The sequence below is a fragment of the Bos grunniens genome, chromosome 10, assembly GCF_055505025.1.
Source record: "Bos grunniens cultivar Pamir isolate PY7600 chromosome 10, Bosgru_T2T1.0, whole genome shotgun sequence".
Classification (NCBI taxonomy): domain Eukaryota; kingdom Metazoa; phylum Chordata; class Mammalia; order Artiodactyla; family Bovidae; genus Bos; species Bos grunniens.
Window position 1 is genome coordinate 77,454,397 of NC_141174.1, and position 11,415 is coordinate 77,465,811.

The window sequence follows — 11,415 nt, forward strand, 5'->3', positions numbered from 1 at the left end:
TTGAGGTAGGAACATTTAGTATATTCAAATCTCAGTTAAGGAGGCCAGTGTGGCTGAAGCAGAGTAGTATACAATTAACGAGGAGGTGCATAACAGATCATACAGCACATCTTGTAAATCACAATACAATTTTGACTTGAATGCTGAAATAGGCAGCTATTAAGTGAGTTTCAAACCAGAAACTCAGGTCAAACATTATTATTTTAATAGGATCAATCTAGCTACCACACACTGGGGTAGAGGTATAAAAGAAATATAAATCTATTCTAATAATCTGCCAAAGACAAATGACAGCTTGAAACTGGATCAAGTCACAGCAGAATGAGTGGTGAATCCTTGTTATAATTAAAAGGCAGAAATGATACTGTTTTCTACAATGCCAAAGATGAGGTATGACAGAAAAAAAAAAGTCAAGGATGGCTAACCAAAGTAAACATGAAAATGCCAGTTTCATTAACTGAAATGGCAACACTCTGCAGAAGAAACTGGTTTGAGAGAAGAACAGCAGGAGCCCAGTTTTGGACTTTTAAACTGATATATACTTAACACTCACAGGAGCTGTCAGTTGGGTAACTGGATAGAGACAATAAAGAGAAGTCCAGGCTGGTGATACACGTTTGGGCATCATCAGCTTATAGACAGTATAAAAAATCATGTGACTGAATGAAATGACACAGGGAAGTATGAGTAGAAAAGTGAAGTGGAAGAACTGAACCACAGAGCTAAGTGGGAGAAGGAATAGCCAGAAAGAGAATGAAACCTGGAAGCTAAGTAAAAAATATTTTTAAAAAGTGGCAGCTCAACTGGTTAAATCATACCAACAAGACTGATAAGGATTGAAAAAGGACCACTGGATTTAGTAAATCCCTCTGGGTTACACATTTTTTAAAACCATAAATTATATGATTACTTTTTTTCTCCCAACTGAAACTCACTTTTAAATGTTAATTGTTTATTTCCCTAAAGAATGTTGCTACAACCAGAGTCTTGAAAATTTTACTACAAACCTGTATCTACCCAAATAACTACCTTGGATACGTCATGCTATTTAAACTGTTGTAAACTGAACAAAATAGTTTAACAGTGACTTTTTGCTTAAAACTTGCTAAAAACAGAAGTCCAGAGCAGTTTTTTGTTTTAGGCACTTTAATCAAAGATGTTTTTCTAGAATACTTCACATGTCATGTACAGTCAGTCTAGTATGATTATGACTTGATATCTATAGTTTCAACTGCCTGGGTTGAATCCATGCTTCACTTGACATTTATTAGGTATGTCTAACTTTGGGCAAATTATGCAAATCTGTGCTTGAATAGTCTCATCTCTGAAATGTGAAAAGACAGTAATATTTACATAAGGTTATAATTAATACAGGAACTTTAACAGTAATGGACATATGGTAAGTTCCCCATTTACCACTTTCAAGAAACTGAAGTTTTTGTACTTCATTTTTCCTTTCAAATAGGAAAGCTATTATGTCAGGTCTGATTCAACAGGGGTGTTAGAGAAATAACTAACTTCCTAAAGCCTAATTAAATATCCTCTTCAAACTCTTGTTCATTAATACACACAAAGAAATCTTATTTGAAAAACCAGGGCCAAGTGCCCTCAGGCCTAGGATTACTATCTTCTTCAAGAGATGAATAGACAGTGGCCTATTTTAACAGGTCTTCTAATCTAGTCTTTAGTCCTACTTACACTTAGCTCCTAAGGTCTCTCTGCTGGCAGCACCCTTTCATTGCCATATCTGTATCTGGCTCCCTTAACTATCATCTCTTTTCCTTCATGGATCTAGATTGGGAAAGTGCTATTCTCTTCTCTCTCAATGGTCTACAATACTCAAGAGGGGAGGAGACAGTATGTTTTGTTCACCTGTATATGCCCAAGCCTAATGGTGATTTTCAGAATAAGCACTCCAATGTTTAATAAACAACATTTCTAACTTGAAAGCTGGGAATCTTCCCAAATCTGTCACTCTCCATATCACAGCCACCACCAAATCCTAAATTTACTGGTTCCTAATCCCAGTACCATTGCTTTTGGCAGTGATATTTGCCCAGTGAACTGGCCAGTAAAGCCAGTTCATTATTCTTCCCTCTATTCCAGTTTACTTATCACCTACTCCAATCTCATTCTCCTCTACGGCCATTTCCTCATGGCTATTACAATGACATTTCTAAAAATGAAAATCTGATATCATTCCTCAATTCAGAATCTTTTAATAGTCGTCAGTTTCTGGATCAAGTACAAATTCCTTGGCACGGTATTAAAATTTTTATAACCTGGCCTTAACTCTCTAAAAGCCTTTCCTGAACTCTTAAGAGTCAATGAGGCGCCCATCTATTGCACAGTTCTATAGGCTCTGTGCCTACCTTTAACCACAGTGACATTATATCATCCATCAGTCTCTCTCACAAGGCTATGAATCCCCGAAGAACTATTATACCTTTTCGCATTCCGCAAACCAGAAGAACATGACCCATGAAATAATGGATTTGTAAAACGATATCAATAAAACCTGGACCTAAAAGAAAATTTTCCATTCCTCTTCCAGGTAACTTCACAGCATTTTACTTAATTTTCTCCCATTTTGTTTTCCTTTGAGGCTGCCTTCAGTTTTCACTTTAACTAGATTTTACTTTCAATAGGAGTAAGGGGAGGGGTCAAGTATGTGATTTACTCCAGTACACATAGCTAAGTATACCTTTAAAAGCCACTCTACTTCTCTCCTGGCCTTACCCCAGCTCAACATTAAAGCAACTCTCAAGTGAATTATCAAAACGTTTCACCGTTGTTAAAATATTACCGTGTATTAGTCACTCAGTTGCATCCTACTCTCTGTGATTTCTACAGGCTGCTATTATTTTGAACACTTTGACTATCCACATCCTTATTAATCTCTGCATTTTTCTTGTGAATATTCAGTCTCATTAACCTTTGGAACACAGTCGATTCCCTAATATGTAGCTGGGCCACAAGTAATCACTGAAAAAGAGGTCAATCCTTGATCTTTCCTGGTTTGGATACAGAGATTATACAGATTTCCCTGCTTTCTGAGGTTAAAAAGTCTATTTATCCTTTTCTTTAAAAAAAAAAAACCTTCCAGTCAGATAGCACTTCAGTATCAAAGCATGTTTCTTGTGGGTTGATTCACACTAAATTTTAATGATAAAAAAGCCTAAATACAATCCAAATTTATTGTCACAATGTAAAGATTACTCTAAATGACAGAAAATGTTTACTAATTTGCAATAATCTAAGAAAAAAAGAGTATCTAACATTTTTGTCTTGCTGATCATTAAAACGTCATTTTCATTCTAAACTATATGTAAACTTCAGCTGCCCTTTGCTTTAGGAAAAACCCTCAGCACCCCAAGTTTGACACTCATAATTCCATTAGTGTACAAAACCCTCAAGGGTCCTTCCTTAGGAAACATCTTTTGAGATACACACACAAAAGCCTAACCTAAACATTTCCAGAAGCTATCACCTGCACGACATCAACTTAAACAGGTGTTACTTCCTAGTCTTTCCAATGAAACCAAGTGGACCTCACACCTCTTACCATCACCCAGGAAGGGTGTGCATCTGTTCCGAAGGCCCCCCTGGCTCCAGGTCATCCTGGCTGCTGCTGCTCCAGGCTGGGCATCCGTGTTGCTGCAGCTTGTGGTTTGTGATGATGGGTAGTGTACAGGAAAAGCAGGATGGGATTTCAAGGGAAACAGGAGGGGGATGGCTTTCTGGGAAAATGCCATCACCATCATAGGTGTTAAGTAATACCACACACATTTTATTGCAGCACAGTTTAAAAATTTAACAAATGAAAGATTAAAAATAAAAAAAACAAAAATAAAAAAATAAAAAATACAGACGTCCAGAGATGCTCTAAAACAGTTAAGTTAAAGATCAGGAAAAATAAGGTCACAGACTTAACAGCCAGTAAAATTCTTTCCAGCGTGGGGAAGGGGATAAGGGCAAGGGGGGAGGGTTGGGAGAGAAAAGGTTTATGTGATCAATCCACTTAAAAATGCTAATGCCTTCACTTTCTCTCCCAAGATGTAAAACTCCAAAGTCAATCAGGAGGCCGGAGAAATTCTTAATGAACATTCAGAAAAACTCGATTTTAATCCGGTTAAAAATCATCAGTGTCATTATCATCATCATCATCACCATCATTAAGTATAATAAATAATAGTAACTAGTAACAACAATAAAAAGGAAATCAGCGGAAAGTCAGGAAAAATGTAAAAAAAAAATTGGAATAACTTACTGTAGCTGAAGATCAAAAAAATCTCACTGTAAAAAAACAAAAATAAAAATAGCCCAGATTAGAAAAACGGGAGGTGCAAAAATGTCAAGTCAGTAAAGTTCATTTCTTTTCTCTTTCCAAAAGCAGTTTCCACAAAAACCGCCAAGGGTGAAGTTCTCAGTAGCAGACAAGCAAAGCCCTTTCCACATCATCAATCAATCTTAAAAATACACGAGGAAGTAGAGAGGTCAGTTTATGAGAGGCTAAAAGGCTCCTCCTCCTCTAACCCAATTGCTGCAGAAAAAATAGAAATAGAAATTTAAAAATTACATCTTAAATCCAAGTCCCGTTTTTGGAAACAATTGAAAAAAAAAACCACCTGTAAATTTGCCGTAGTGCACACCAAGTTGCATCATTATGTTTAAAATGTCTTTATAAAATCAATTTTGGAATGGGAATGTGTGTGTTCTGGAAGGGTGGGGAAGGGAGGTTAAAAATCAAAGCTGAGCTCCAGTGAGTAGGGATGGGGTTCGCCTTGCTGCCCTGTGAAAGGAGAAGGGACAGATTGAGTCAGAGTTCCTCAGAAATGTTGTGCCCTAAACCCCCAAGACAGAAATATCTGTCCATTTCATGTAACATTCTGGTAAAACATAACATCCCACTGGATGGGGAGAGCCTCTATAGAATTATCACCTCTACCAGTGACTGGCTTCACAATTCTTCAATGTCAGTAGGTGACTATTTTAATTACATATGCACCTGTATTCCCTTAAGGGTCTCAGAAAAATATCCACATTCAAACACTCCTCTTGATAATCAGTTTGGCCAAAGAAAATTTAGAAAAACCAGGTACACAGAGATGAAGTGAGCAAATGTCAAACAGCAGAAAGCAGATTTGTGTTTTAAATTTTAGGCCCAGGTAGCTTTTCCTACCATACAAATTGAAGGAGAAGGGTCTACTCTGAAGATACATACTAGAGATGACATCTAGTCTCAAAACCAATGAGTGGTCAATCTATAAGACCTGACAGAACCTGTCAGGGAACCAGTTTAAATAAAGAGCACATTAATCCACTCAGTAACAGAATGAAAAGTCAGATGAAGGAAAAAAGATTATTATGGCTACTGACTATACAGTGTTAAAAAAACAGGCAAAAAGTACGTGTTTGTTTCTTTGTGGTCCCACTGTTTACAAATAGTACATATTGCTAATTCCAAGATAGGAATTCTAAGAATCTGATACATACCACCACAACAGACTGGCTAAGATTTGCAATTAGATTGTAGGTCTTTGAGCAAATAAGAATGACTGTACTTGCATTTTAATATTCAGCCATGAGATTTTATTCTCCTTTCCAAATGTCAGTGAACTAAAAAATTTAAGCTGAGCTTTTAAAAAGTGTTCCTTAAGTCAATTACAAATTAATGACTACAGCAACAGAAAAGGTACTATTAACTCTATTTTTGAGAAGTAGTAGACCAAATAAGCTACTTTTACACTTAGACTGTGTTAAATTTTAACTGATGTGTTAAATGTTACAAATGTACAAACTATTAAAAAAAAGTTACAGAAAATGTACAATTAATTGAACGTACATTCAAATATACATTTTGAATGTGTAAGTGTAAGGGATGTTCAGTTATGGTGAGACATTCAGTTTTCTTCTTTGGAATCACAGCCTGAACTTGGTACTCAGTAATGTCAGGATGTTAAATAACTGGTTCATCTACAAACAAATCCTCAGTAAACATGTTATAAGCTTAAAAAGTAATATGAAAACATTTACATCTTTCAAATTCAAGAACTTAAGATGTCTCCCAAGATACTATGCTTAATTGATGAGCTACCCCCTCATAAAAATGATTAACCAAATTTAACACCTAATTGTAACTTTTGCAATTAATAGTACACCTGTAGTTTTTACTTTGTCAAACCTCTAGGAGATTTGCATCCCTTCTTCTAAAGGGGTATTCTCAAAGTGAGGGCTGCCAACCAAGATAGCGTGGCACATATCAGAAACGCACATTAACAGGGTCTACCTCAGACTGACTGAGAGCCCAGCAATCTGTTTTAACCAGCCCTCTCGCTGGTCCTAATGTCTGCTCATGTTTAAGAACCACTGTGTAGAGTTTAATAAGGAATCTCTATCCCCTAATTAGGATCGAAACATACTAACTCGAAGATTATAACCTACCACACTAAATGCTATACCACAAAGCCCTACAGAAATTCCTTTTCCCTTTATAAACTTTAGATTTCCAGTGTCTAAGAGAACACATGCAGCTATGCTACATCTTAAAGTTCTGGTTTTCACCATAGTCAACTATCTAGTAAATCTATTATGTACAAAATTTTAAGCCTCCCTGATCCCAATGAGAATGAATGACTATATATTAAGTATGAGCAAATAATGCTCCCCAGACAACTAATAAAATGACGTGAAGACTGAAATACTGTTAAGACAGTTAACAGTAATTACTAATATATAAAAACTGCTGTCACACAATAAAACTATTTCTGTACACTATTTAGCCTTCTGGCAACAAATGACTTGAATTATAAAAAATAGAAATTAAGAGGTAAGAAGTCTAAGACCCCCTTATAAATATAAAACTGAATTTCAGAAAGTTTAACTGATTTGCCTAAGAGGTAGGTAATAAGCAGCAGGAGGGCAAAAATCCAGTTCTCTTAACTCCTAGACCAGGGTTCTTTCAACTGTACACTCCCCACTTGACATCTCACACATCCACCAGTTAATATAAACTAATCTTTCAGATTAGAATAACTAGCTATTTTGGAGCTTATTCCTTGCTTGTTTCTACAGCAATTCCATCCAAAACAAGGTCACACACTATGCAAAACCCTCTAGAGACCTAATCAGGAATAAGGTGTGTTTATATCCTCTACCAAAGAAAACAGGAGGCATGAGCATGGGAAACAGAGTCCTCCAACTTAACCCACCCTTCTTAAATCCCTCTACTCCAGCCAACATGAAAATGTTACTAATGCCTATCTATTTGAAATCAAATCTACAATTATTTCAGATATTAATTTTGTGGCCAAATCATTCCGGATGAGTGATATTAAACTGTTACCTTGGTACATGCTGATCCTAAGGAACACATTTCTAACACCTCAAGGCAAGAAAAGTGCCCTTCAAATAATTTTATTGCCATTTAAGAATTTAACCATTCTTAAATACTGATTTCATACATTTCTATTTGCCAACAATATTAGGTGTATGATTTCCTAAATTAACCAATCATTGCCCTTTTAAAAGTCCATGTGACAATCTAAATGCTTAAGCTTTTATTTTTTTTAAGGCAAAGCTTTTGATTCCTATTACAAAATCTATATGCTAAGGGATTGATACATAGCTACCTAGAGTAACAGTTTTTTAGCTTCTGTTCCTAAGGGACAAATTTACCCAGTATGGGCTTAAACTGTACTTAACATTACTTTTTGTGAATGTGTAACACATTATGAAAAACAAAATCACCTAAATCTTACAAAAATATTTAAAAAACAGCGGTTTCTTGGATAAGTGAATGTGATACTTTGAAACTTATGTAATTTCTACAAACTGAGCAAAAATTGTTTAGTAATTTTCAGGGCTTAGCAAATAGTAACCACCATAATACCTGCTTAACAAAAGGCATATAGTTATGCATTTTTGCCAACTTTGGGATGGTCTGGAAAATTAATGCCAGAATATCCCGAAAATAAACTTACAAAATCTTAGGACGTTACATTAATAAACGCAATACTCATAATCTTTTCCCCAAGAGCAGTTTGGGGATTTCCAGTTACCGCTAGTCCTTGCTGTAATTACTTTTAATATCTACTATTCCAACGGGGAGGTAAAGCCACTTGACTTAACCTGGAGACCAAATTCCTTACTAGTTCGGCTGATTAATATGACCCAGGCAATCAACACTCATGCCTCGGTTTCTGTCTATGAAAGATAGTAATACCTACCTCAAGCAAGTTCCACTAACTTATATATTTCAAGTGATTTGTAACCTGCAGATAAAAATCCAGCTTTAATTATTACTGTTAATATGTAAATCAGATTACAATTTTTTAATAAAACTGAAAATATTTCAAGGTCCATCATTTGTTCAGAGAGGCGTAAACTAAAAAGTAATCAGTAAAATATTAAACCTATTTTCATATTTATACCCTGCGGTACGCTCCAGAATTTGGAGGCTTGCGGTACAAAAAATTTCTGCTTGATAACCCTTCCCCATCCCCCACTTAATTTTCAATTTAACAGGAAGCATCGGCACTACATTAACTTGAACTACATTCATGAGCATCTTTGATCATCCCTTTCACAATCTCAGAGTCCTCATGGTCACAGAAAATTAAAGGACAGCCGTTAACACAGGAGAGAGAATAAGAAAAACAGCATTTTCCCTGCCGATTGTGGCCTAGAGGACACTGGGTTAAAAATCTACGCAAGGGCCGAGGCCTAGAAAACTCTTGCGTAAGATCTAATCCCCCAAACCAGAGAATAAATGGGGGCCTGCTTACTCTACCGAGGGGAGGGTTCCCTCGTCCTCTCTCCCACTCCACCTCGCGCTCCCCAAAGAACCCAGCGCTTCCCCTGCTTCCGCTCCCTCCACTTACCAGGAGGGGGAAGGGAGAAGAGATTCGATTCTGAATCTCCTACCCCTGGGTTCTACGTGGAGAAGCCGATTGTTGCTCGAGGTCGGCAACGCGGTCGCAATCGCTCAGTCTTCGCCTCTTCACAAAATGGCCCCCGAGTCTCCTCTGCCGCCGAGGCGAAGGTCTAGGCCCGCCCCACTCCTGAGAACCCTCCTATTGGCTGCGAGTTTTCTCGCTCCCGCTTCTCATTAGACAGTTCTACCGCTCTTCACAATTCTACCCAATCACAATCAGTAGTGGGTTAGACTAATCTAGAGAATTTCCACATGCGTGGGAAAAACTAGTTTGTAACTGGTTATATTTCCTGTCATTTATCTTCTGAGTCATGCTTATTGGCCACTGTACCCTGACGAAGCTCTGGGTGGAAACTTGCCTTTGTAAGGCTCACCGCTTCACATCCGGGTATCCGATATGTCTGATTGGCGGTCTCAGTATCCCATCTGCTCTTTAGAGCGCATAGAAGCAGGCTCATCCGGATCTCGGAATTCCCGCGGCGCGGGGACCGGGTAAAGGTTGCCGGGTCCTGTTTGGTAGACTTCCGAAAGGTCTGCCCTAGCTTCCGGCCTAGGTAAAAGGAAAAGGTGTAGCCCGCGGTGTGGACAAAAAAAATTGTTTTTTCTTTGACTGGGGAGGGAGCACTAAAAGCTAGAATAGAAACCAGCCCTGCAGTTTTTCCAACCCTAGAGCTCCTTTCTGAACATGTCTCAGCTTGTCAAGCCCTTCAAACAACCCATATCTTACGCAAAACAACTGACTTACTCACCTCTCCATTGCAAAAGGTAAAAATAAAGTATAAAATACTGGCCTGGGATACTACTACAGCATTCGTCCTCTGGCCCCAGGTCATCTCACTTTCTAATACCCTATATGCCAACCAAATTGGTTCAACTGGCTAGCTCTCCCCCGCCCGAACCCACAATCGCGTCCCTTAATTCTCCGCATCCTGAAACGATCCTGTCTCCCACCTACTGCCGTCGTCTGCACTGCAGTCCCTCTGGTTATATTATAGCAGACGAGCACGCAATGCAATAAGGGCCAGCTGTGCTAGAAACAGGAATAAAGGATATTTCTCTGTGTAGTTGGGGAAAGCAAGATTGCAGAACACTTATCTAGAGAATGTGATACTCTATACATTTTAAGGAATATATGCATTTGTGAATACAGTTTTATGCATTAGTTTCGAATTCTTAATTTCAGAGAGATTCACAAGGAAACTGTCTACCTGTCAAATGGCACAAATCAAGACAATTTAGTAACGAGTTTAATGTCCTTTACTCAAATGAAAACCATTCATGGTTGGAAGAGTACGGTGACTCACAAACAGTGGCGCACTACCCCAGGGAGTTTGGGCAAGAATGAGCTTAATACAGCATTAAAAGCAGCAAGGCAATCGGGTTTGATGGCCTGCGATTGTGTATCTGACCTTATTTAGAAAGATTAAGGAACAAGGAAATAAGTTTACAGCCTAAAAAGTATGGCGTTTGAGAAGATTGACTGACTGGGTGTACTGCGTTTCTGGTCAAGTTGACCTTTTACAGGAACTTGAAGTTTCAGTTTGCTACCGTGACACCCCCAGCAGGAGCGACTCCATCTTGGGCCTAAAAAACTTATTTGGATGTATCTCTGGGGAGCGTACCTTTTACATTTTTCAATGGTATGCCTTTCTTTACAATTTGAACTTTTTGCCATATGCATGCATTGTTTTAAGCAAATCTAAAAAGCAAAAACAAAAAGCATGTAAGAAAAAAACTAAAATGTTAATAGTGGTTCCCCCCTGGTGGGAGAACTTGTGCTTTTTTTTTCCCCCTTAAACTTGCCTGTGCGTTTCTATATTTTACGAATTAAGTTTGAACAAGTAATCAGAGAGGAAACATCTCCAAGTGCTTAAAGCCTCAGCTCAGTTGCCACATTGCAATTTTATTTAAAATGACCTCATTGCACTGTTGTTAGTTTTACATTAGTCTCTCCTCCTCTTGTGGATAGTATGTCTTTTGATTACAGAGTTTAATTCTTACTGCTCTCTGTATTCCCTTTGCCTACTACATGTCCTAGGACCTTAAACAGAGAGTGTCTGAAATTTGTGTTAAATTAATCATTAGCTTTTATTTATCAGGAGAAATTGTTATTTTCCCTGGACAAACAGGCAGACTATCCTTTTTTCTGTTAAATATTTTATACAGTTCTTACTCAGAGGAACCCAGATAGTATGAGGCTTGATTGACATGTTATTCATGTGTTTCTTAAGTAAACAAAAATAAATACTAGCATGTTTTATTAATCATGGTTCTCATAGAATAAAAATATTTATAAAGTGTTAATATTTAAATTCATTTTACCAGAAATCAATTTTACTGCATGATCTTTGACATGACCTACTTATTAACTGGGGCTTCCCAAGTGGCTCAGTGGTAAAGAATCCACTTGCTAATATGGGAGATGCAGGTTTGATCTCTGAGTTGGGAAGATCCCCTGGAGGAAGAAACGGTAACCCACT

General features: G+C 37.7%; 1 protein-coding gene across 50 annotated transcripts in view; it reads right to left on the reverse strand.

Moving 5' to 3' along the window:
• HNRNPC (heterogeneous nuclear ribonucleoprotein C) overlaps nucleotides 1-9,010 on the reverse strand; it is a 45,061-nt gene extending 36,051 nt beyond the window's left edge. For 4 of the 50 annotated variants that reach the window (XM_086322244.1, XM_086322231.1, XM_086322218.1 and 1 more), the window contains exons 1-5: nucleotides 8,883-9,010; nucleotides 8,229-8,273; nucleotides 4,629-4,792; nucleotides 4,271-4,296; nucleotides 3,566-3,740 (exon numbers count right to left, since the gene is read on the reverse strand). The gene's annotated coding sequence lies outside the window, so the exon portion shown is untranslated. Of the gene's footprint in view, nucleotides 1-3,558; nucleotides 3,741-4,270; nucleotides 4,544-4,628; nucleotides 4,793-8,228; nucleotides 8,274-8,882 lie in introns of all 50 variants that reach the window. The other 46 variants (XM_086322247.1, XM_086322236.1, XM_086322223.1 and 43 more) reach the window with 15 other exon arrangements.
• Nucleotides 9,011-11,415: the final 2,405 nt, after the last annotated feature.